At 43.7% G+C, this 27,901-nt stretch overlaps 1 pseudogene; it reads left to right on the plus strand.

The window, feature by feature from the left end:
- Nucleotides 1–3,506: 3,506 nt before the first annotated feature.
- On the plus strand, nt 3,507–19,434 carry LOC146969462 (uncharacterized; annotated as a pseudogene).
- Nucleotides 19,435–27,901: the final 8,467 nt, after the last annotated feature.

Below are 27,901 nucleotides of genomic sequence, written 5' to 3' on the forward strand. Positions count from 1 at the left end.
ACTATACCCTTTGCCATACACTATAACTCAAATATACCAATAATTTATGGTCAAGGAAACATTTTTACTCAAAACTAATGGTTGAAATGGACTCAGCACCCCTTAAAACCCCTAGTTAGACATCTCACAAACTTAAATTAGAATTTTCATTTTTTTTTATTTTTTCTCACCCGAGCCCTCTGGGCACCTTAACTTTGATTGACTCTCCAGAATTTTCCCAATGGATTTGGAAATAAATAAATTGAGAGCTGTTACTAGACACCTACAGGAACACAATGGTAAAGAAAGCTATTGGTAATAAATTTTTTCACAGATGGTCAGAGTATCCTGCTAAACTGCTCTAACTATAAGGACTGAACAGCAGAGTTTGGACTCTGGAGACAGTAAACAGATGTGTGTGTCAGGTCAGTGTGTAAAGATGTGGGATCTACAGTGATGGACTTTGTAGGATCTAGGTCTTAGTGAGGTCAATGAAGTGAGTTTATTGCATTTACAATACATTCGTCATATTTATGTTTGCACAATAACACTACTTAATAACTAGTCTCAGAAACCTCACTGGTTGTATTTAAAGTCCTCATATCAACCTGGACTGGGCCAGTTTCTGGTTTGAGATGTGGATCAGTTGACTCACCACAACAATCACACTTGCAACATCACATGTTTGCTCAAGAAAGTTGTTTTACTTCTCATGTTTGTCTTTACAGTATAGAATGTATTTTAGAACTAACTAAACTAAAGTAAAAGTATGTCTTTGATCTTGCTGTATAAACCAGAATCTCTGAAGAAATTACAATAGTACACAAAGGTTGCATAAATGTAGAATATCAGTCTCAGAATATAAGATTAAAGACAGTAACATGTTTTTTTTCCATTGATCTAGTCTCTGATATTAAGAGTAAGTGAAGTGGCAGGAGAAATAGAAGAAGAATTTGATATTTCTCACTCCCTCTCCATCAGTCTGACTCAGAGTAAACCGTCTCATCTTTGCTCCTCTGTCTCTTGCTCTTCAGACAGAAGCAGAGCTGCGACCACACACACCAAGACAGGAAGAGTGTCTGTCTCTATGAAAGACAAACCATACAATCAAATGAAGAAAACAGGAAAATTTGATTTAAAAAGGATTTGTGACATTAAAGGGATAGTTCAACATTTTGGCAAATCCACCTATTGCCATAATCCCTAAAGTCATGGGGTAGGTTCATTACTTTTAAGTTTTGGTGCATGTTGTTTTGAGATCTGCGGGGCAGAGACGTGAGCTGCTCATTGATCACAATGGAGGTGAATGGTACAGGTCCCCTGTCCCTCAAAACTCATTAAAGACACAATCCAACAACTCCAAAACGCTCTCGGTGAGAAGGTGCACCTGAACATTCACCATGCTATGAAATAATGCAGTTTCTTTTATATTCTGTCGATCAGTGTTGCACTGTCCCTGTCAAATAAACCAATAAATTAAATTAAATTAACATTATGACACATAAAGCAAATACTTGGAACTACTTGCACTTTTGAAATCACTCCACCCAGCTGCCATATCAAGAGTGTAGTGTCGGCTGTGCATTTGCCTCGAAATCAACACAGTCTCCTAATGTTAGATTATTATTTCATAGCGTGGTGAATGTGCAGGTTATAACTTGTCCTTAAGAGTGTTTTGGAGTTGTTGGATTGTGGATTTGATGAGTTTTGAGGGACAAGGGTCAATGTACCATTACCTCAACTGTTTTCACTGAGCAGCTCGTGTCTCTGCCCCACTGAACAACATGCACCTATAATTTAAGGTAATGAACCTACTCCTACGACTATAGGAATTATGGCAATGGGTGAATTTGCCAAAATGTTGAACTATTCCTTTGCTTTTTTTTTTTTTTACTATTCCATTGCTAAATTTAGTAACTTTGACAGTGGTTTCTCCACAGAAGTACATGGCTGACTCTGAGCCCCAGACACACACAAATATTCAGTTTATAAGGTCCTGCTTCAATATCAGATGAAAGTTGTGGGTCATTTTTAAAATGGCCGTGGAGTTCACTGTACGAACTGGAATGTGCGTAGACCAAGGAAATGATTTGAGGCTGCTCTCCTGCAACCTGCTTGTACCAACACAGATTTTTGGCACCGTGTGGATAGAAACAAGGTAAAGTCACAGTTGGTGTAAAGCAGTGCACCATCTGAAAGGTAAAGATAATGTCAAATATAACTGTTGAAACATTAAAGGTGCCATGTGTAAGAATGTGGCCAAAAACGGTTACTGCAGTCAAATTCAAAACACAGTGATCTGGTTTTCTCCCAGCCGTAGCGGCAGCTCAGTGGACCAGACCGGAGGCTGAAACGCCACTGATGCCGCCGTGACTGGGAGAGAGGGCTAGGTGGCGCAACATGTAAACACGTAAATTCAAAACATAAACATGATTTGCAGTCTGCAAAAAAATACTCTGGCTGTACAAAATTGTTGGTGAGTTCATCATGTTACAGGGCTCTCAAGTCTCACGCATTTGGCGTGTGACACACGCATTCCCACCCGTTCACACGCTCACACGCCACACATTGTATTTCTCACGCATTTAAATTAGCCTACCACGGTGACGTCCACCAAGTTGCACCGCTTTAACAGTGGAACAGGTAGGAACCAAGCTCCCCCCACAGTCTATGGTTCCCCCGAGAGATCAGAAGCTGCGTGCCACGCGCAAGCCAATCAAATAAAGTATATGCGGAACAGCCAATCAGAAAGTAGCACTGCTGTATTTTGATATTCCGCGGTAAAAAAAAAAAAAGAGAGACGGACTAAACACATCCAGACACTCACCGAAATGAAGCAGGTGGTTTCATAAGGACAGAAAGACCCAATGATTACAGTAAGTCACGTCATCATTTATTTGTTGCTGTGGAATAGTCTCTTTTATACTGTCTATGAATATTTTGTCCAGGCAGAGCAGTGGGAGCGAGTGTGTGTGTGTGTGTGTGTGTGTGTGTGTGTGTGTGTGCGTGTGTGTGTGTGTGTGTGTGTGTGTGTGTGTGTGTCAGGGATGGAAGTTAGCAGTTAGCAGCTAGCAGCAGATTAGGTTAACTTATTCCAGTCAGATCTGGGTTCTACAAATCTATTTAGAAATTTTAGATCCAGTCAAAGTATTTTTCTGGTGCAAGAAGAAGGGTAGGCAGGAGCTAGTTTTTTGTCGGAGTTTACATGAACTAAAGTCAAGGTAAGATTAAGATCCCCCCTAGCCTTATTGGTATGGCATAATAATGAGCTAACGTTATGGTAACAAGTACTGATGGGGGAATACTATGTTCATGTCTTGCACAAAAAAAAAAGTTTCTAGGTTGTTATGCACACATCAATCCTTGAGTATAAAAGTGGCTGGTAGTGGAAGGTAGATTTTTAAATTTACAAAAAAGTTAATTTCCATCTCTGGTGTGTGTGTGTGTGTGTGTGTGTGTGTGACAAATATTTCATTGTATTTTATCCAGACAATGCATAGTAGTAATTATTGCATTTGCCTTCAAAGATGTCAGGGAAGAGGCAAAAAAGCATCCTTTCATGCTTCTCCCAGCTCCCTAAAAAGATTGCCAGATTAGGCCAAGAAAAGGAGAGTGTGGAGAGGGCAGTAGTGGAGGACACTGTAGAAGAGGCTGTAGAGGAGGCAGTGAAGAAGACAGCTATGGTGTCAGTAGAGAATGAGTCAGTGGAAGAAACTGTGGAGGACACCATAGATGAGACAGTGGAAAAGCCACTGGAAACAAGAAAGAACAGAGGATTAAGTGGAGCAGCCACCTATAGGTGTACCTTTAATGGGAACCACTAGCTCCTTCTACTGGTGCTCAGTCTGCAGACAAGAAAACTCCTGTGCCCATCAAGGCGTGAGGAACATAAGCAGGCATGTAGAAGGCAAGGGACATCGTGCCAAAAAACAGGCTCTAAACTCAGCCAGCAGTGTTACACAGTTCTACACACTGCAACTTCTGTTGGAGGCATGAGTGTACAAGAGGCCAAGGTACATAGCACAGGAAAACCAAATGGCTGATGTTTGATTAATTGCAGTGTCCATCAAATTGTTGTATTTCCATAAAAACGTATCTAATGTTTATGATTATTAATCAGTTGTTTCTATTGCAGACAAGGAGAGCTGAGGTGAAGGTTGCTGTTGCAATGGTGCAGCACAATATTCCATTTTCTGTTGCTGACCATTTTAGCCCCTTGTACAAGGAATGTTTTGGAGACTCCCCCACGGCTCAGAGCTTTAAGAGCACAAGTACCAAAACAACGTGCATCATAAATGAAGCAGTGGCACCACATTTCAAGAAGGAACTGGTGATGAAGATGAGAGAGAATCCTTTCACACTTGTCACAGATGGCTCAAACGATAGTGGTAAGAGTTTAACAACTAGCAGTAATTTAAAAGTACAATATGTAAGAATGTGGCCAAAATTGTTGCTGCAGTCAAATTCAAAACACAGCAGCGCGTTGTCCCCCCTCCCCTACCCACCAGACTCCAGGTTGCCAGACAGCGACGCGCTAACCTGCTCTGCTCACTCAGTCAGTCTCAAAGCAGAGTAAAAAGCTATATATTCTTCAACATTATTATTATTGCTCTGACTCACAGCAACTACGAGCGGAGTTCATGTCACTCAGGTGATCAGCAAGTTATTGTTACATTCACCGCTCTGACGCTGTGTCTGTGTGTGCAGCGCTGACACACACACACACACACACACACACACACACACACACACACACACACACACACACACACACAGACACACACACTGTAACTTTGTAATTTTTCCCTTTAGCTTTAGCAGCAGCTCAAACTAACTAGGCTATGCTCACAACAGCAAGCTGTGTAGCCTATTAAACGGCAGAGCGACAAGCCACTTATTTCTACCGTGTGATATCAAGCAAATATGACCATAATAACCGATAATAGAAAACAATCTTTTTTTTTCATGATCTTGTTTTATCTCCCAGCCGTATTTGCAGCTCAGTGGAAGCTAACTGGCAACCCAGAGTCTGAAATGCCACAGACGCTGTGACAGGGAGAAAGCGCTGGGTGGCGACACATACCAACCATAGAAATTCAAAACATAAACATGATTTGCGGTCTGCAAAACACATTTTTTTAATGCAAATATCTTGGCTATAGGATTGTTGTTGGTGAGTTCAGTATGTTATATGAACATTATTCCTAAGTCTCTGTTACATATTAGGACGATTTTACAGCTAGTTGCTTTAGATTTCTTACATACTGTACCTTTAAGTTTGTATCCATTTCTTCATGCACACTCATACAAGTTTCGAACAAGATGTAAGTTTAGTTATGCACGTTATTGTTACAGGTCTAGAGAAGATGAATCCCCTCACAGTGAGAATATTCGACAACAACAACGTTGTGCACAGATTCCTGGATATGTGCACCACCAGTGGAAAGAGCTGTGGCACTGCAGAAGTGATTTATAAAAAAATCAATGACACCTTGCAGGAAAATAATATCCCTTGGATAAATTGTGTAGGTCTCTCCATCGACAATGCTCCTGTAAATACAGGTGCAAAAAATTCAATTGCAGAGACTTGAGACAAACTGTTTGTAAAAACTGGCTATACAAATAAAATTGCCTTGCCTTGCCTTGCTATTGATGTTATGTATATATATATCTTATCTATTCCAGAATTTTGTGACTTCAATGGGAGCGAGTATATGGAGATTCTGCTGCACATTTCAGTGCAATGGTTAAAGGAGCTTGAGGCAAGATCAAGGAATAAAACTCATTAGCGATACAACGGCCGTAGCGGCCGTCAGGGTTACTGCAGCCATCAGCCAAGCTGGTGCAGGAGCGCGCATCAACTCTCCATAGCTGCAGCTGATGCTGTGACAGTGACACTGTGGCTGAATTGGAAACGGCATAACGTTACTATACCAGTGTTTTCCATTAATCAGCCGCCACAGTTTCGTTTGGGTCCGCCGCAGCAGTCTCTCACAGAAAAAAAGAACAGCTTTCACTATCCCTCATCTCTGCCAGTCAGCCCCTCTACCTGCTGTCTCTCTCACGACACACACACACACAAACGGTTACATGCTGCTATTCCGACATGCCGCTATTTCGACATTGACTTCTAATTGTCGGAATAGCGGCATTAACATTATTTTTTAAGCGTCCCACTATTCCGACATTTTTTTTTTTCAATGTCAGAGTAGCGGCACTTTACTATTTTTCAAACATTCCGCTTTTCCGACATTGATTGATTACGTTATAGTCAGACGTGTCCTTCTGATTTATTTTTATTTTTTCATCTGAGACACTGTTTCTCATACACAAATACATATATATGCCTATTAGAGAAGAAAAAACAAACCCTCCAAGTTTAAAAACACACCGGCAGCAGCGCACACTGATCTGCAGCTACTGAGACTGTTATTATTCTGTCACCTGAGTTTATCCTGCTGCTTTACATCGTTTTAACATAGGTAAAAGAAGAAAAAAAGATTGTCTGGAATAAAGGGGCAGATTACATAAGATTATTCTTTTTTCTGCTCTCTTTTGTTGAGATTTGGGAGGTTTTTGCCTGATTTATTGCCCGATGCCATGTATCTAGCTTTCTCTCCCCCCCTCCGCCCGTTGTCTTCGTTGTCACTTTGTTGTCGCTCCACAGAGCGCACATGGCTAATTAATATGCACGTGCATTCCGGGGACGGAGGTGTGTTCACGTGCGCAACTGTGCACCATTCTTAGATCCAGTTATCAAAGTTGAGGTGCAGAGTTGTGCACGCACAGTTTGATAGATCTGAAAAAGGTGTAAATATTTTGGGATGTCTTTTCACCGTAGGCCTAAGCAAAAAAATTAGTAGCAGCAGTTCTACACTGCTTACTTACAGTTTTGATAAATAAGGCCCTGAGCCCAGAGCCCAGACGCTCACAGCTGCAGCTCTCCGCTGTCCGTGGTGCTGACGGTCACAGGTTAACTTGACAAACAAACTGCAGCATAGTTCTGTTTGTTTATCATATGTGTCAGTTTTGTTTGCGACTTGATAGTTGAGTTGTTGAGATTAAGAACATCACCCCCTCATCAAACCAGTGATAGACATGCTGAAAAGAAAAGAGAGAGAGAGACGCGCCTGCGCAGCTGTAAAAAAATAAAAATAAAATAAAAATAAAAAAGACGTGTCGGAATAGCGGTATCAAAAAGTGTCGGACTACCGGCATGTCTAGATAGAGGGATGTCGTAATAGCGGGATGTCTAAATAGTGACATGTCGGAATAGCGGGATGTCTGAATAGCGGGCGGACCCCCCCCCCCCACACACACACACACACACACACACCGCGCTTGGCTGTTAATAAACAGTAATGCGCCGTGCCGTGCTCATTGTACAGTGCTCAATTTACCGCGACACCGGGAGGTTGACCGCCCGGGCATCAGGTCAGCAGCGGCCGCCGCCGCCGCCTCTGTGAGCCTCTGGTGCCGCTCGGCTGCTCTAGTGGCTCTGCACTCCTCCCAACACGTCGGAGAATGTCCTTACAGGCGTTGTTGGGATAAACTGACCGCGGATTAATCAATCGGCTCATTGTAAAACTATTTATTTATTTATTGAAGTAGCCTAAATATGGTGATTTTTGTACGAGCCCCAAGGCTGCGAAGCTTCTTCGGAATGAAATGTGCTATATAAATAAAGTTTGCTTGCTTGCTTCACTTTTCATTCAAATGAACTAATGCGACTGCCACAGTGCCACTGTTAGATTTCATCAATCCTATCTCCTAAAAACAATTCAACCAGCCGGCAGAAAACCTCTAAAAACCTCTTTTTACAGTCTATGCTAAAAACCTGTGGGGAAGTTACTCGGCTGGTTTTCTTCCCTGGGAGGAGGACAGAGGTTGACCGGCCGATGAGCTCAGCTCCCCGGCTGCAGCCTCTGTGACGAGCTGCTGCTGCTGCTGCTGCGTGTGTGGCTCTGCACTCCTCCGAAAAATGTCGGAGCAAACCTACTTAGGGACTGTTCGTTATTTATCATCAGTGCCACCGGAGGGATTCACGGGACTTTTTTTTTTTTTTACATGACCCCCCTGTCGGAGTCAGTAAATTTTAACATGACCCTGCATTAAGCCTTATCAAAAGATACATGACCCCCCCCCCAGCCATCGACACGTGACATCGCATCACGTAGCGCGTGACACTACATTATTTCATTTTGACAACCATGTGTGCAACACCTTCTCATCACAATGCCATTCATCAGCTGTTATTAAAACCCAACTCATCAATAACAGAATCGCGATTTTGGACCAGCTCACATTACACAACAAGCCATTAACAATTAATCCACACTCAAACCGAAGCAACAATAATGTGAACTGCACTCAACAACGTAGCCTATTATTGCAAGGTTTACGACAGATATGACAGACAACTGTGTGTGTGTGTGTGTGTGTGTGTGTGTGTGTGTGTGTGTGTGTGTGTGTGTGTGTGTGTGTGCCTGCGCCTGCGTGTGTAAGAAAGAGAGAGAGAGAGAGAAAGTAGATAAAACCAGCTAACTGTTAGCTACCGTAGCTCAGGCGTCGGTCTCCCGTCAGGTAAAAGCTGCCGTTTATTCCTCAAATGAAGCTCATTAAGTTGTTGAGCCCCGGTACAGTTATCCATCACTGCAGTTGAATTAGCCGCTAAACTGCTGGACGCGAAAACCGAGGGGGGTGTCTGTGTGTTTACAATTCACGAAAGCAACGTGAACGTACGTGCTGCTCAGACTATGTAGAGTTACGCAATGAGGCAGGCAGGCAGCGGAGCCTCTGTACGGTACTGAAGTTAAACTCACTCACCCATAAAACACGTGCTAAGCCGCCGGCAAAATCCTTACTGAGTTCTTGGCGAAGCGGTTAGCATCGTCGCCTGCGGTGTGGGAGACTCGGGTTCGAACCCCACTCAGGGCAGATCAGAACAATATCAAATAACGTTGTGATTTAGGGGCCGTTGCTCTCATTGTCATCAGTGGTTGCAGCTTTGAAATGAACCGTTTTTGTTTTGTTTTTGTTTTTTGCGGGCATTGCAGTGTCCTCCAGACAAAATGTTGAATGACCCCCCCTCACTGACCTTTTTTTTTTAGTGGACCCACCCCTCAACAAAGAATATTATGACATGACCCCCCCCCATTTTCCTCCGGTGGCCCATTCCATAAATAACGAACGGTCCCTTACAGACGTTATTTGGATAAACTGACAACAGAGTGGGACTCTAAACTGTCACTTTCTCGCATGAAAAAATATTAAAATGTAAGAAAGTGACGTTATTTCTCTACTCGCTGCTCACTTAACTGTTCAGGCTGCAAGACATCCGCCGACCGCTATTCGCAAGCGGTGAAAGCCGAAGCTGTCGAGGACACGCATGCAGCGTCATTTGACGTCACATCCGCGGACAGCGCGGGAAATTCGGACCCAGAATTGCAGCGCATTAAGCCTGGTTTATGCTCGACGCAGTCGCGAGTGCGCAAGGCTCGCGCGCCACAAATGACGTAAACGCGCACCTCGCGACAGCGTCGCGCGCTGTCGCGCACCTCCAGGATTTTGAAACTTGGCGCGCGCCGCGCGAGTGTCGCTCGGTTCAAAATGGATGAATTTGAGGGAAGACTGGCTGAGCTGGTACGCTCTAGCATTTGTACAACTCGTTATTAAGTTATAAAGACCATCAAATGACCCAGAACTCGAGGAACTATGCAAATCCGGTCCCTCCTCTCCTCCATGTGCATCTGTTTACAACAAGCCGGCGAAAAATCAATACATGGAGCGATCGATAACGTTATATAACTACTACACTGATGTTGCAAGGACGGTTGGTTTTCAAATCATGTAGTTAACTATCATAATTACACCGGAGGTTTTTAATTAAGGTAAATAGTAGAGCTATAGGAGAAATCCTGCTTACTTCTTTTCTGTTTTTAGTTGCTTCTGCTACTTCCTATTGTATTTTTTTATCTACCGCCCCCTGTCTTTGCTACGAATATTGCAACGGTGAATGCGGCAAGTATAAACGCCTGTGCGCTCTGCCGAGGTGCGCGCGCCAACTGCCAACGGAGCCAGGCGAAAGTATAACCAAGGCTTTATGCAGCACACAGCCTGTTCAAGGCAACGGAGAGATACGCGGGTGGGCTCATTCTTTTTGGTTTTGAACGCTTCATCGCCCATTAGCAGTAAAAAACTTAAAACGCATGTGCATTTCTTGCCTCATGAACCTTTAAGCCTAGAGATGTGCATCACATGGATTCTGCGGCAGTTTGGGCCACTTACCAGCTATTTTAAGTCTTTAAAGCAGAAGTAAGCGATCCGGTCGTTTTCGCTAATGCTGCGTTCCAGGTAGGCTTTTGAAATCGTAAATTACAGCTTCAAGTCACAACTTACGACTTTGTAGCGTTCCAGGCAACCCACTCGTGTTTTTCCGACCTGTTTTACCTGTGAAAGTCACTATAACGGCCACTCGTAACTCCCGACCTGTGAAGTCGTACCAGATCAAACATGATACAACTTCACAGGTCGGAAAAACACGAGTTACGAGTTTCCTTGAACGCACCATAACAGTCCTCGTCCCTACGTCGCCACATTCACGGCGTCCCTTGGCTGCACACACAGCCCTGCATGCCGTTCTCTCTCCTCATTGGATAAAAACTGTAGGATACGATAAATGTTTTCTCCTCGACTCAGAGCAGAGCAGAGTGACTGAGAGACCCGTGTTTCAGACCAAACACTCTATGTAAGTGATTGCTGTCGGAAGATATAACTATTTAAGACTTATATTAACACAAATATATCACTTACTTCTGCTTTAAGTATGTTGTTTATTTCATTGACAGTAGTGCAGCTGCATTACACCAGACTAAATACATAATTTTAAAGGGATAGTTCAACATTTTGGCAAATTGGCCCATTGCCATAATTGCTATAGTCATAGCAGTAGGTTCATTACCTTTAATTGTCGGTGTAAGCTATTTTCAGTACGGCGGAGCGCAGCAGCTGGCTGCTCAGAGCTACGCTATGGAGGCTAACGGAATTTCTTGGTTTCCCTCATTAAACTCATCAAATTCAACATCCCAAAACTCCACAACGCTTTTGTAGACAAGTTGTGACCTGCACAACCACCACGCTATGAGATAATGACGGAACGATACGAAACGGAGCCGTTTTCGAGGTAAATACAGGGTAAATACGGAGACCGCTTGCTGAAAAACTGTCCCTGAACGCAACGCGCATCAGCGGTTTTGTATGTATTTACCTCGAAAACGGCTCCGTTTCGTATCGTTCCGTCATTATCTCATAGCGTGGTGGTTGTGCAGCTCACAACTTGTCTACAAAAGCGCTGTGGAGTTTTGGGATTTTGTATTTGATGAGTTTAATGAGGGAAACCAAGAAATTCCGTTAGCCTCCATAGCGTAGCTCTGAGCAGCCAGCTGCTGCGCTCCGCCGTACTGAAAATAGCTTACACCGACAATTAAAGGTAATGAACCTACTGCTATGACTATAGCAATTATGGCAATGGGCCAATTTGCCAAAATGTTGAACTATCCCTTTAAGCATTACCTCTTTTTATTTACAGATCAGAGTCAACCAAGGTTTAGAAGACTGGTGGATGCATTTTCCAGCCCGATGACGGAAGTCTACCTCCTCTTCTTTCAAGCCCCCCTAAAATATTCTTAAGCCCCCCCAAATAATTTGGTGTTCTTTTATTATGTGACTTTTTTTTATATATATATATATGTGACATATATTCTCCTTTTAAGAACCCCAGCTGTCACCGCATTTGTCTCTTGTTATTTCTGATTTGTTTAATTTAATTAGTTTGTTGAGTGTGTGACCACCCCCTTCCCAGCTGTGAGTTGGTTGCGCCCATGTAGCGGCGGCTTGTTTGAAGCTCCGCTCCGAGCCTGCAGTGACGGGCTGCAGGGGCTCTAGGTCAACAGAGGGAGAGTCAGTCCACCTGCAGCTAAAAGAGGACTAGCAGGCATCAGACAGTAAGCTACTACATCTCTAAATAGCAGTGTTGTCAAAAATGACCGCGATAAAATTTGAATTCATGTGAAATATTAATCGCGTTGTAAACGGATCAGTTTTAAAGCTAGAGCGAAGATACAGATATTATATGAAACCAGGAGATGCTAGGCTTCTGTTGGTACCAACCATGGCATGATAGCTTGTCAGAAAACGGGCTAAATAATGCTCCAAAGTTCGGCTAGATTCTGGTGGGGAAAACTTTTAAACGGGGATCCTGAACACTCCTGTGTGTGTTCCTCTCTCTCTCTCTCTCTCTCTCTCTCTCTCTCTCTCTCTCTGTCTGTCTCATGCGCCGTGTGTGTGTGTGTGTGTGTGCTGTGTATGTGTGTAATGTGTTACTGTAACATGCATCTGGTACTTTATAGCTTGGCTGTGTTAAGGAAAATAACATTTGGCAGTAAAAACAGATTATTTAATGGATTAATTTAAAATACTAATGATATCTGGTGCCACTGCAGGCAGCACAGACAGAGAGAGAAATGCTGTATGGAGAGGCCAGACTGAGACATGCCCTGAAGATGCAGAAGATCAGGTAAGACACAGGAATATAAAAACAGCATGATAACAATATAGGCTAGGTAATATATATATTTTTAAACCTAGTCCAAATAAAACTACTAATAAAAGCAGAATATTCAAATTAAAATGATTCTCAGGGTCAGTCATTTGAACCACCCCCCAGTGTCTATTTCAGCTCAGAAAAAAAAAAAAATCTGAAATTTCTTGTGGAGGTCCTGGTTGTGTAGAAGATGAAGGGGTTTCTAGGGTGAAATGTGCACTCTTTAGCATAAATATCTGCTCCAGTTGGAGTCGCACTTCATTTCTGTTGTCTGGTCTTATTTGAAAATGTGAGGAGGTCTGGGTGAAATCAAAATGAGCCAAAAACAGCTGTATTTGGATGGAGTGTATAACCATTATGACACAGGCTACTAGTGAAATATAATTAGTTTTCCAGTCCACCTGGACATATCCATGATAGTCAAACACCTGAAAAATTACTCAGGTTCACTTTTTTTAGCATCTACTTTTACACAGTAAAATTCAAAAGTAGTTGAATTCTTAGATTCAACTAGCCCATGATTCAATACTCTAAATTCTAAATATTGTGTTTTTTCTGGGACATTGTAAAAGTTCGTGCTTGCGCACTACATTTGCTCACATCCTGTGCATCTACTGGGGGCTAAGCCCCCCCTGTCCTTAAAACCTAGTGACGCCCCTGCAGTGCTGCCAGTGTTCTCCACACTGAACCTCCTTCTCCAGAGAGAAAGGTCTTCCATCTTCCTTCTCCACGGAGAGGTAAAATGCAAGGGTTGGCATACTCTGCTGCCAAATATGTCTGCTTATTTTTGATTGGCTGATAAGTCCCCTTTTCAGTAATTCATGTAAGTATTTTATTAACTACAAATTTGCAGATGACAAAGTTCATCAAAAAACTGTGTGCGAGGTTCCTGAAGCCATCAGCACTCCAGGGCCCAGAAGTCCACAGCATCGCCTACCAAGACCCACAAAACTGACAGGGCCGGGGTCCGAACCCAAACGCACGACTCAAAAACTTGGTTTGCACGATCAACAGGGTTTTATTCAGGTAATTCAAACAAAAAACTCACTCTGCTCGAGGGAAAAAACAAAGAACAAAAACCACTCTCTTGAGGGATAAAATGGAAAAACACAAAGTCACTCTTACGAGGAGAAAAACCTGACATGGGGCATGGAGTCTCAAGGGTCACGGACAAGACGAACTGACACAGAACAAAGGGAGACGCTGACTAAATACACACACACACAAGGAAATGGGGACCAGGTGGAAACAATCAGGGCGGGGCAGACAATCAAACTGGTGGGGGAACACAGGAGGAAGGGGCAAGTCACCTGAAACGAGAGGAGAGGTAAATTACAAAATAAAACAGGAAACCACAAGACAACATGACTGAAAACAACTTAAACCTGAACAGGGTCTCTGGTCATGACAGTACCCCTCCCCCCAGGGCCGGCCCCTGACGGACCAGCCACCTGAGGATGCCGCCTATAGAAGTCAGAGACGAGCTCAGGATCTACAATGAAGCGTGCAGGGACCCACTGCCGCTCCTCAGGACCGTAGCCCTCCCAGTCCACTAGGAACTGCCTGCCCCGTCCCCTACTGCGCACGGCCAGAAGAGACTTGACCGAGTAAACAGGGCCACCAGCGACCATCCGGGGGGGTGGAGGGGGCTTGGCTGCGGGGACCATGGGACTGTCCTTAACCGGTTTAACCCGGCTGACATGGAAGGTGGGGTGGACTCTCAGGGACCGAGGCAGGCGCAGACGAACGGCGGAGGGACCAACGACACCGGAAAGGGACCCACAAACCGTGGAGCCAGTTTCCTGGAATCGACATGGAGAGGTAAGTCACGTGTAGAGAGCCAGACCTTCTGGCCAGCCTGGTACACCGGAGCAGGACGACGCCTCCGGTCTGCCGCCCTCTTCATGCGTTCCGTGCTGCGTAGGAGGACCTTACGGGCGGCCGCCCAGATGCGACGGCAACGCCTGACCATAGCGTGGGCCGATGGGACAGTGATTTCCTTCTCAGCGTCAGAGAAGACAGGGGGCTGGTAACCGAAGACGCACTGAAATGGAGACATGCCCGTGGCTGAGGTGGGAAGGGAATTGTGGGCGTATTCCACCCACACTAGGTTCTTGCTCCAGGAAGCTGGATTCTGTGACACCAAACACCGAAGACATGTCTCCAAAACCTGGTTGAGCCGTTCCGTCTGTCCATTAGATTGCGGGTGATACCCAGAGGTCAGGCTGACCGTGGCTCCGATGAGGTTACAGAACTCGGAGACGAACTGGGGCCCCCGGTCTGAAACAATATCCTTGGGAAATCCATGAATGCGAAACACATGAGACATCATAATTTCAGCCGTTTCCTTAGCAGACGGCAATTTAGGCAAAGCAAGGAAATGAGCCATTTTAGAAAATCTGTCCACCACTGTGAGGACAGTGGTGTTACCTCCAGAGACCGGGAGCCCCGTGACGAAGTCCAGAGAAATCTCAGCCCAAGGACGAGTAGGAATGGGGAGTGGTTGCAGCAAACCCATCTGTGCCCTGGAGGAGGTCTTGTTGCGGGCGCAGACGTGGCATGCCTCCACATACTCCCGGACCTCTCGCTCCATGGAGGGCCACCAAAACCTCTGGGAGATGGCGTACATGGTCCTCTTGATTCCCGGATGGCAGGTGAGCAGTGAGGTGTGAGCCCAATGGATCACCTGTGGATGCATAGTAGCAGGGACAAACAAGCGATTTGCCGGGCAACCACTAGGTGTCGGGTTCTCACCATTAGCTTGCTTCACCAGAGATTCTATTTGCCAAGTCACCGCTCCAACCACACAGTTCAGTGGAAGGATGGGCTCAGGTTCCTTGGCAGTAGGCTCGGGGTCAAACAGACGGGACAAGGCATCAGGCTTGGTGTTCTGGGACCCCGGCCTGTAAGAAAGCACAAAGTTAAAACGGTTAAAAAACAATGTCCATCTGGCTTGACGAGGGTTCAGTCTTTTAGCTTTGCGAATATATTCCAGATTCTTATGATCTGTCCATACAATGAACGGATGTTGTGCGCCCTCTAGCCAATGTCTCCACTCCTCCAGCGCAACTTTGACAGCCAGTAACTCACGGTTCCCGATATCGTAGTTCCTCTCAGCCGGTGAAAGCCTCCGTGACAGGAAGGCACAGGGGTGAAGCTTGTTGTCCTTACTGGAGCGTTGAGAGAGAACAGCTCCCACCCCGTCATTGGAGGCATCCACCTCCACCATGAATTGCCGGCTGGGATCAGGAACCGTGAGGATGGGAGCAGTTGTGAAGCGGGTCTTGAGCTGCTGAAAGGCCTCCTCAGTTTGAGAGGACCACCGGAATGGAGTGTGTGGAGATGTGAGGGCATGTAGAGGTGCAGCTATGGCGCTGAAGTTTCTGATGAACCGCCTGTAAAAGTTAGCAAATCCTAAGAATTGCTGAACCTTTTTGCGGCTATCAGGTGTAGGCCACTGAGCCACAGCGCTAACTTTAGCCGGGTCCATTTGCACCCTTCCAGGAGCTATGATGAAGCCAAGGAAGGATACAGTGTCGGCATGAAATTCACTTTTCTCAGCTTTAACATACAATTGGTTTTCCAGCAACCGCTGGAGAACCTGACGTACATGGTCAACATGAGAGTCTGGGTCTGGGGAATAGATCAAGATGTCATCCAAGTAAACATAAACAAATCGGTTCAGGAAGTCTCTGAGAACATCATTGATCATGGCTTGGAAAACTGCGGGAGCGTTAGTCAATCCAAAGGGCATGACCAGGTATTCATAATGACCGCTGGGCGTGTTAAAACCAGTCTTCCATTCATCGCCCTCTCGGATACGAACCAGGTGATATGCGTTTCTAAGATCTAATTTGGTAAAGATCTTGGCCTGCTGGAGCTGATCAAAGGCGGATGACATGAGTGGCAATGGATACCGATTTTTAACAGTGATGTCATTAAGTGGCCCATAGTCAATACAAGGCCTCAGGGACCCATCTTTCTTCCCCACAAAAAAGAATCCTGCCCCTGCTGGAGACGAAGAGGGGCGAATAAGGCCAGCCTTTAACGAGGCCTCAATGTAATCAGTCATGGCCTGCCTTTCGGGGCCAGAGATGGAATACAACCTGCCCCTAGGGATAGGGGACCCTGAGATTAAGTCAATGGGACAATCGTGTGGTCTGTGAGGAGGAAGAGAGAGAGCCTTACTTTTGCTAAATACTTCTCCCAGGTCATGGTAGCAACTTGGAACCGACGTCAGGTCGGGGGATTCAGAGTCTGTGCCGAGATTAGCAGATACAGTGTTAGATACAGTTTCAGCATTCTGATCATGACAAACTCTTAAACATTTGTTTGTGCATCCCTCAGCCCAGCCCAAAACCCTCCCAGTACCCCAGTCAATGTGTGGGTTATGTTCCCGCAACCATGGAAAACCCAAAATAAGAGGGTGCTGGGTAGAACGATACAAATGAAAACACATGAGTTCTTGGTGGTCACCTACAGTTACTTCCACAGGTTCAGTCTTGTGAGTCACTTTGAATATCTGGCTTCCATCAAGAGTACTGGCCTCTAATGGCCGGGATAACTGTTGAGTCTTTAATTGAAGTCTTTGGGCAAAATCCCAATCCATGAAGCTTTCATCTGCCCCTGAATCAATAAGAACCCCAAGTGAAACAGTGGTGTTGAGATGCTTTACCTTGACCTCGGATGGGGAACGGAGAGGCAACTCAGAGGAGGACAAACGGCTCACCAGTACCCCCCCACTTACTGGTGAGCCTGCCCTTTTACTGGGCACGCTGGAAGAAGATGACCTTGCTGCCCGCAGTAGAAACACCTCCCTTCCAGCAGACGCCGGCGCCGCTCCTCAGTGGACAACCTGGCTCGTCCCAGCTGCATCGGCTCCTCATTCTCCTCGGACAACACCTTCCGCCGCGGAGCCAGGGATGGGGCGGGGAAGAAGCTCCGGCTCCCAACCGCAGCTGACGAGGTGCGATTCCTTTTGTGCTCTTGTAAACGGTTGTCCGTCCTGATAGCCAGAGCCATCAACGAATCCAAACCTGGCGGCAGATCAAGGGGCACTAACAAATCTTGAATCCGATTAGAGAGGCCCTTTAAAAAAACATCATAAAGGGCAGTGTCGTTCCACCCGCTGTCGGTGGCTAGAGTGCGAAAGCGGATGGCATAATCACACACAGAGTCCATGCCCTGTTTGATATTGCTCAGTTCTCGCGCCTTCTCTCGGTCCGACAGGGTGGGATCAAAAGCCTTCCTCAGAGCCCCCACAAAATCATCAAGAGATTCACAAGTAAATGAATCACGGGACCACTCTGCTGTCGCCCACGCCCTCGCCCTCCCGGCGAGATGTGAAATCATAAAAGCAACTTTTGAACGTTCTGTAGGAAACGCTGAGGGCATGTATTCGTAATGCATTTCACAGTCAATGATAAATGCCCGACACTCTCCAGACTCACCGGAGAATTTTTCTGGTGGAGCGAGGCGTGGAGCTGGGCCCGGAAAACCAGAGACGGTCCGTGTGTCAGCAGCTGCTGAAGACGGTGTGGCTGTAGGGGCAGGAGAGGGAGAACTCCTTGTGAGGAGGGAGAGAACTTGCTCCACCTGGGAAGCCAGCTGGCTTACTTGGTCGGACATGGCAGCTTTGAAGTCCTCCTGATTGCTAGCCAGGTCCGTCACTCCCCGATGCAGAGAGGAGATCTGGCCCTCCTGGTTATTCAAGCGGGCAGCTTGAGAGCGAATCGCTGCCGCGAGTTGATCAGAGTCGGCTGGGTTCATGCTGGTCAGTTCGTCCTGACAGGGCCGGGGTCCGAACCCAAACGCACGACTCAAAAACTTGGTTTGCACGATCAACAGGGTTTTATTCAGGTAATTCAAACAAAAAACTCACTCTGCTCGAGGGAAAAAACAAAGAACAAAAACCACTCTCTTGAGGGATAAAATGGAAAAACACAAAGTCACTCTTACGAGGAGAAAAACCTGACATGGGGCATGGAGTCTCAAGGGTCACGGACAAGACGAACTGACACAGAACAAAGGGAGACGCTGACTAAATACACACACACAAGGAAATGGGGACCAGGTGGAAACAATCAGGGCGGGGCAGACAATCAAACTGGTGGGGGAACACAGGAGGAAGGGGCAAGTCACCTGAAACGAGAGGAGAGGTAAATTACAAAATAAAACAGGAAACCACAAGACAACATGACTGAAAACAACTTAAACCTGAACAGGGTCTCTGGTCATGACAAAAACCAACTACCAGGTAATACTATTAAGTCTCAAATTAGGAGATAAATGTTTCATTGACCTCAAATACTTTTTGGGAAGACTGTTGTTATGAGTTGGGTGATATATCTGATGTGATGGAAAAGCCATAAAATGTATATAGTCTATGGGTAAAATAGCATGCTTACAGAGGAATCACTTGCACTTATTGTGCATATCTTGCTGAATCTGTGCCCTCACTGTATGTCTGTCTAGTCTTGCATTAAAATGCTGATTGCAAAGTCAAATTCCTTTGTGTCTACCCTGATGCATTTAGTGAATAAAATGTGATTTTGTTTCTGGGATATTGTTTTATGTACTTAATTATCTTTATCTCTTCTGTTTTCTGTCTGGTCGGAGAAAGGCTAAATGTTGGCTTCACAACCAGAGGTACCCTCAACAGGTTCCTTGAGGCTGGAGACATCACAGCTCAGGAGGTGGAGCTATTCCAGCAGGCAGCACGGGCATTTCTGGTCAGGGCAGTGGAGTATGGGCTCAAGACCCTCTCCTTCAATGAGGCCCTTCTGAGACGGCTAGATTTGTTGATGTCCAGCAGAGGGCTGAGTGTGGGGTGGAAGACGCCCTATACTTTGTAGACAGGCAAGGGTTTCCACATTTTCCAGGATTTCACATATTTAATACTTTAAGTATTAAGTTGAGTTTTGATCATGGTCACAAAACAAATCCTTAATTTGTTCTTCACACATGGTGCTTTTTTTTTTTTTAGATTTCAGGAACTACTTCCATTCCATGGGCCGCAGGAACAGGATAAAGTAAGTGAAGAGTTCCTGGACTACCAACTCATGGACATCCCCATGCCCCAAGATCCCACCACCTTTAATGTTGAGGAGTTTTGGGGGAGTATGTCCTCAACAAAGAGCAAGGTAAGAAATAGTTTGCACCATATGACATTTATAATTAATATGAAATAATAAAAGCTAAGCATTAGAGTAATAGACACTCTCAGTTTCTTTTTTCAAAGGTGACCGGTTTGAGGCAGTTTGGGAGGCTGTCAAAGATAGCTGCATTAGTGCTTGTGCTCCCACATTCAAACGTTGACGCTGAGAGGATGTTCTCCATGGTTGGACTAAACAAGACCAAAACAAGGAACAGTCTGGCACTTGATGGCACTCTGTCATCAATCATGACATTAAAAATGGCTGGTATGGAACCACAATGTTTCAAGTGGGAGCCACCAACCCCCGTCCTGAAGGCCTCAAAGAAAGCCACAAACACGTACAATAAACAACACACACACTTACTTGTCTTCACAATTAATTGTGGTATTAAACGCCACAATTAATTAATCGTAAAGATTCTTAAATACTGTTACCTTCACAAAAAGATGATGTTGGAACCATATCGGCAGATGTGTGCAAAAATAAAGATAAATGCACAGATACTGGTCCATTTAACTAACGTAGCATTGAATTGGTGGGAATTTAAATGTTAACGTGTCATTTATTAATAAAAAAAAAAGCAAAACAAAAAATGATTAAAATAAACGCAAACATTTGGTATAGATGACAATTTATGATCTGAATATTTCAAACATTTCCCCTGGGGATTAAGAATTGGTCATATTAGATAATATATACAAGGAGTAATGTAATTATATTTTGACTATATTTGATTTTACGCATTCATACTGTTGTGAAATTAATTAATGCATAATAATTGTGATAATCTTAACACCGTGATTATTTCTCTGACAATAATTGTGCCAAGAAAATTTATAACCGTGACATCCCTGTAACACACACACACACACACACACACATGCAGTAAAATGCTCACAAAGTTTAATCTGAAGTCAATAAATATTTTTGTTTGAATGAATTTATGCGTCATTTGTCAGACATCCATCCCCAGCTCAACCAAATCCCCGCTGCCGCTGGTAAAATCTCACTCTGAACTCACTTCAAAACTTGAGAGCCCTGATGTTATATGAACATTATTCCTGAGTCTCTGTGACATATTAAGAGGATTTTATGGCTAGTTGCTTTAGATTTCTTACATACTGTAGCCTACCTTTAAAGCAGAAGTCTAAGCGATATTTTTGTGTTAATATAAGTCTTAAAGCAGAACTATGCAAGTCGGCCGGAAATAGCTCGCTCCTTCGTTGGTTTCTCATCAGTACAAACATTTCATGTTTCCATGGTTTCCTCCGACTTTCCGAACTCAAACCAATCACGATTCATGACATCATGACGTCATCTGCGTTCTTATCTCGTACTGCCGTAAGGTATGGAAAGCCGTTTTAGTCATAATGAAATAAATTAATAAATGCATAAATAAATAAATATAGCCATGAAATGAGTCCCGAATTAAATAAATAGGATGATAAATAGATATAAATGAAATATAAATACATATATTTTTATTTTAAAAACAACATTTTTATTTTTCCAGGAGACTTTTATTTTCTAACGCTTCATTTATTTATTTCCAGATACTTTTATTTCCTAATGTCACATTTATTTATTTCCGGTTACTTTTATTTCATAACGTCACATTTATTTATTTCTGGGGACTTTTATTTCATAGCATCACATTTATTTATTTCCGGCGACTTTTATTTCATAACGTCACATTTATTTCTCTCCTCTTTTATTTCATGCTGCAATATTCAAATGAGGGGGCGGGGTTATCTGGACCCTTTCAGAGTAAAACATCACATGCGGAAGTGCTGTTGTTGTTAATTGTTGACGGCTACTCAGCAACTTGATCAATAACTTGGGGAGGAGAATAGTGTTTTAAACATATTTCGTTTTTTCTAGTTTCTGTTGTTGTTACACATCTCTCTGCCTTATGTGTTAATATAATACATCCATGCTTATGTGTGCTGCGTAGCTAACCAGCTAGCATTATGTCCCTGCCACAGCAACTGGGTAAAGAGCAGACGGCAGTGTGTCTCGAACACAAAGTGGAAAGGCAGGGATATTGTGGAGCAGGCTAGCACAACCTGCACCCACCTCCCAAAGAAAACATATAATGAACTGCAATGAAAATATTTAAGTCGTTACCGGGTGTAGCTACGTATAGAACTGTGTAAACAGAAACAGTCTCTTTGTCTGCCGGACACCAGAGCCCAGATTGAAGAGGGAGACGAACCGCTCCGGTGTGATACCTGTCGCAGCAGTATTTTGTCTGTGTGTGTGACCAGCTGAAAACGAGTTAAATAGTTAAACAGCGGCGCTTTTATAGCCGATTTTATGATTAAACTCTGAACATAACCTGAACCTGAACATTTCTAATCTTCCATTCCTGGGGAAAATTCTCGAAAAAGCAGTCTATCAGCAATTACATGTACATCTGTCAGAAAATAACCTATTTGACATGTATCAGTCTGGTTTTAGAGTCAACCATAGTACAGAAACGGCCCTTACCCGAGTAGTTAACGATCTTAAAATCAACTCTGACAGCCATAAAGTTTCAGTCCTAGTCCTTCTCGATCTCAGTGCCGCTTTCGACACGGTTGATCATGGTATCCTGCTTCAGTGCCTTGAGCACTGTGTAGGCCTTAACACTAGAACCGCCAAGACGGTCTCACAGACCGTTTGTGTTTTTCTTATGTAAATTAGGTTTGTTTACATTAAACCTACAGGTCTCTCAGTCCGTGACTTTTCCTAAATATATGTGTTTAATGGTTTCTGAAGCTTACAATTTATTAAAATGAAACACACTCGATTTCTGAGCAATTATACCTCGGACCGCCAGCAGCGGTCCCACAGACCGCTGCATATAAACGGCAGTTATAGATCGCTATGTCCAGCTGTGATCACACAGCAATTATTACAATGTTTCCATTTTGCAGTTATCGCGCTTCTTTTTTTCACTTATTGTTTTCCTATGTGGCTATATTTGTTTTTATATGAGGGGAGAGAGAGAGAGAGAGAGAGAGAGAGAGAGAGAGAGAGAGAGAGAGAGAGAGAGCATGAACGAGACGGGCAATAACTGAAACAGGCCGGTTAGAAAAGAAAAAGGAAAATCTGAGAATACAGGATATGTCCAGGAGACTCCTCGGGACGTGAGGGAGGGGGGATCGGTTGGTGGCTCAGGTAGTGATGAGGAAATTGTAAGCTGCATCTGTCAGATATACGCATCTGTCAGCTGTCAGCTGACGTGTGCTCCGTGCAGATGTAACGGAGGTGCGCAGACTGTCTGTGTAACGGAGGTGCGCGGAGCTCCGTTACACAGACACTTAACAAACTTTATTTTGTGGGCTTAGGACATACTAGATCATGATTAGTCTGTGTTAGATATAAAGCGCCATATATATAGCCTACTCACTCTTGTTTATAATGATTATTCAACTATAACGTAGGTAATAATAATTCTCTCGGCTGCTGTCCAGTCAGGTAATAACGGGTTTCTGTGGGCGTGGAGTCTAAACTACGTAATATCCAGGTAGAACAACTGTAAAACACTGGAGTTGATAACAAACAGGCCTAGAAAAAATAAAAATCCAGTGAACAGCGACATCGACTCTTGACATGAGAGCAGCACACGTGTCCAGATGCGTCACTTTCAGCTGTAGGCAGAAGTGTGTGCTGTAGGTGCAACAAGCGGTGCTGTAACATCACTCAGTCTAACCCCCCAACCACATCCAATCAAGACCCCAACACAACATAATATGAAGAAGGACTAACACTACTAAAAATTAAATCTTATTTTTTCCACTTACAGAACTGTTTGCGACTGGAAACAATGTAATTACACGTGACGGTCTGGGAGACCGCTGTGGCGTTTTAAGGGGGATTAGAATGTTGGCGGTTCTAGTGTTAAAGGCACTGTTCTAAGCTGGCTTTCCTCCTACCTTACTCATAGATCCTACTCTGTTTCTATTGCTGACTTCAAATCAGACAAAGTTAGCATTTCTTATGGTGTTCCCCAAGGGTCTATTCTTGGCCCACTCCTGTTCAACTTGTACATGCTCCCACTTGGTTACTTAATCCATAAACTCAACATTTCATATCATTCCTATGCTGACGACACACAACTATACATATATCTGTTTCTGCTGATCACCTGAGCCCAGTAAATGATCTCATTCAGTGTATTAAAAATGTTAGACAGTGGATGGCTGAAAACTTCCTACAATTGAACGATGAAAAAACTGAAATTCTTGTAGTAGGTCCGAAGACTCTGAGGCACCATATCTGTTCCTTATTAACTCCTTGTCCTGTGAAACCTAGTGAGCATGTAAGAAACCTAGGTGTGATTCTCGATGCTGATCTCAACTTTCATAAGCATGTCTCTTTCATTTCTAAGACTGCTTTCTACCATCTTAGGAACATTTCTAAAGTTAGACCCATTTTATCCTTATCTGATTCTGAAAAGTTGGTTCACGCTTTTATTTCAAGTAGGTTAGACTACTGCAACGCACTTTTACCTGGACTAACAAAACAAGCACTTTATAAACTGCAGCTTATCCAGAATGCTGCAGCCAGAGTTTTAACAAGAACCAAAAGATGTGAACACATCACTCCGATTTTAGCATCTCTTCACTGGCTTCCAGGGAAGCAAAGAATTGATTTTAAAATTTTACTTATTGTTTTTAAAGCTCTGAACGGTGCAGCTCCTCCCTACATCTCTGACATGCTCACTGAGTACACACCAGACAGATCCCTGAGATCATCAAGTAAAGGTCTACTCACTATTCCAAGAATACACTCAAACTCAGCTCATGGTGCCTTCAGTCATTATGGTCCTACTCTTTGGAATTCCCTACCTCACGAACTCAGGTCTGCTACAACAGTATCTTCTTTTAAAAGCAGACTAAAAACATTTCTTTTTTCACAAGCTTTTAGTTTTTAATTGTTGTTTTTCTTTAATTTGCAATATTTCCCTCTTTCCTAACAAGTTTTTTAGTTTTTAAATTGTTTTTAATCTGCAACACTTTCTTCTTATTGTTTTCTTATTGTGTTTTTTCTATACGTATTTTACGAGCTGTAATGTTGTTCTATTTTTGTGAAAGCACATTGAGTTTGCGCTTGTCGCATGAAATGTGCTATATAAATAAAGTTGTTGTTGTTGTTGTTGAACCATGAGCTAAGCATAATGGTGATCTAGCCGGGAGAGCCTGGCTTTAGACTCAACATACCTCGCTAATCCAGTGACGGTCGTAGCAGAGATCTAACAGAGTGAGATGTCGTCTCACTCGCTGACAATCTTTGACACAGTCCAGACAGACAGCGACCCCCCCCCCTCCCCCGCGATAGAAAGAGATCATAATCTCCAGTGTAACAGTGTACACGTCGGTTAGAAGCCCAGGTTACACGTGTAGAAAAAAATTGTAAACGTTGACACCCTTGATATCGATCGTTGATAGCCTACATCCACCCAATCACCCGAGCTCTGGAGCTGCTACGCACCGCTATCGGCGGCAACGATGACGGCTACTGCGGTCCGACGGCAAATTCACGTAAGCTACTGCTTCTCTGGGAAAGAGCAGAGCAGACACGTAAACGTAGGCTACTAGGCTACTTGTTCTTCTCAACCAGAGTGCCAGTAGGCTACTAACACATAGCTCAGTGGATAGGGAAGTGGATTGTTCAACAATTCACAACAACAGCACTTCCACACACTAGATCCAGCGCAAAATAAGGTGAATAGGCCGTCGTGTGATGTTTTACTCTGAAAGGGTCCAGATAACCCCGCCCCCTCATTTGAATATTGCAGCATGAAATAAAAGAGGAGAGAAATAAATGTGACGTTATGAAATAAAAGTCGCCGGAAATAAATAAATGTGATGCTATGAAATAAAAGTCCCCAGAAATAAATAAATGTGAAGTTATGAAATAAAAGTATCTGGAAATAAATAAATGAGGCGTCTCCTGGAAAAATAAAAATGTTGTTCTTAAAATAAAAATATATGTATTTATATTTCATTTATATCTATTTATCATCCTATTTATTTAATTCGGGACTCATTTCATGGCTATATTTATTTATTTATGCATTTATTAACTTATTTCATTATGACTAAAACGGCTTTCCATAGTAAGGCAGTTTCTCGCGATAGTTCTATCCATTGACGAGATTTGTAACACCGAGACGGACGACTGATCTTGCAAGTGCGGTTTTCAGCCAGTGGGGGGGGTGGGCACATTGGCCTAGACCCCATTCACCTCATAATAGGTCACTCAACCATCACAGTGTCTCTGAGCCACAATAATTACAGCCGAAATCCTGCATAGTTCTGCTTTAAATAGTTATATCCTCCGACAGCAATCACTTACATAGAGTGTTTGGACCGAAACACGGGTCTGTCAGTCACTCTGCTCTGCTCTGAGCTGAGGAGAAAACTTTCCTCGTATCCTACAAGTTTTATCCAATGAGGAGAGAGAACGGCCTAAAGGGGCGGTCCTCGCTGTGTGTGCAGCCAAGTGATGCGCGTGAATGTGGTGACGTAGACCAATAGATTCATGATGAGGGCGGGGGCTGCTAACTCCATCGGCTGACAAGAAGTTATGGTGCGTTCAGGGCAACCCTTATCTGTGTTTTTCCGACCTGCAAAGTTGTACCAGTTCGATCTGGTACAAGTTCACGGGTCGGAAGTTACGAGTGGCCGACCGTTATAGTGCACTTTCACAGGTAAAACAGGTGCAACAGGTCGGAAAAACATATTATGGGTTGCCTGGAACGCTACAAAGTCGTAAGTCGTGACTTGAAGCTGTAACTTACGGTTTCAAAAGCCTGCCTGGAACGCAGCATTAGCCCAAACGACCGGATCGCTTAGGCTACTTCTGTTTTAAATTGTTGAAAAGGTCAATCAGGATTTGGAATAACAATAATTAGATTTGATTTACAGGCTTTCAGCAGCATGAACCACTTGAACATCCTTCACCCTCCAGTGCTCAGACTCTTCCAGTGGCAGATGGTTGTTTCAGTAAAGGGGTCAAAGACAAGGAAACTACACCTTCAGCGGAAAGTGGTATTTACGTAACCCAGGTAGTGCATATTTGTGTGTCTCTAGTTGCACAGAAGGAAGTGACAGACTCTGATTTGATGCCTCACATTGACACCACCCATCTGATACATTTCTCAGATTTTGTATTAAGATGGGAACATTTAGATTAGATTTTTTTGTTTTTTTTGTTGTTTTTTTTTTCGAACATTTTCAGACACATTTTACTTGAACCTTGTCATAGTCTGTGGTCTGGGTGCGTTTCCAGTTGTATGAAGTGCACCATGCTTGCATGCATCACTTCTGCAAATGATGCCACATGTGATTTTCAGAGGGTTACGCCTAATTACACCTAATTGCCTGAGGGGGGCGCCAACAGCTCTGCAACACGTTTGGGTGGAATGTTTGTGGTTTGCTTTGGGGCAGTCAGTCGCGCAGAGGGTTTGTGTTTGTTTTTCTTTCAAAGGCAAACTCATTTCAATTAAATCTTCAACTATTGTGAGGCAAAAAACAGTGAGAAAACAAGTAAAACTGGCATATAGATAAATTACAAACAGAAAAGATTTGAGTAGGAGTAGAACTTTATGATGCATAAGGACTGAAGAGCAGAGTTTGGACTCTGAGGGCAGTAAACAGATGTTAGGAAAGCAACAGGCATATTTTAGGGTCAGTTCATTGACCAACAGGAAGTCAGTGTTTCTCTGGGATCTACAGTGATGGACTTTCTCGGTCCTAGTGTGGTCAATGAATCAGCTTGAATTTATTACATTTATGTACAATTTGCAGTCTTTATACACACTTGTGTTCAACGTACATATTTATGTTTGCACTATAAAACTATTTAAAATCATTCTCAGAAACCTCACAGGTTGTAGATAGTCCTCATATTAACCTGACTCGGTCAGTTTCACGTTTGAGATGTGGATCAGTTGACTCATAATCACACATATTTGATGCAGTGTGAACGTTTTTTTTTTTTTTGGACAACCCTCCCTTTGCACACACACACACCCTCACACACACAGACCCAAACACAGACAGCAAGATCATAAAAAGCAGAAGTGCTTGTCACATTTTCGTTGTGCTTAATTATGAATTAAGCATTATCTGTAGCTTCACAGTGTGTATTTGGAAATATAGTATTGCTATTG

The sequence above is a fragment of the Trachurus japonicus genome, chromosome 18 (genome assembly GCF_045865225.1).
Source record: "Trachurus japonicus isolate A0001 chromosome 18, Traja_1.0".
Taxonomy (NCBI): Eukaryota; Metazoa; Chordata; class Actinopteri; order Carangiformes; family Carangidae; genus Trachurus; species Trachurus japonicus.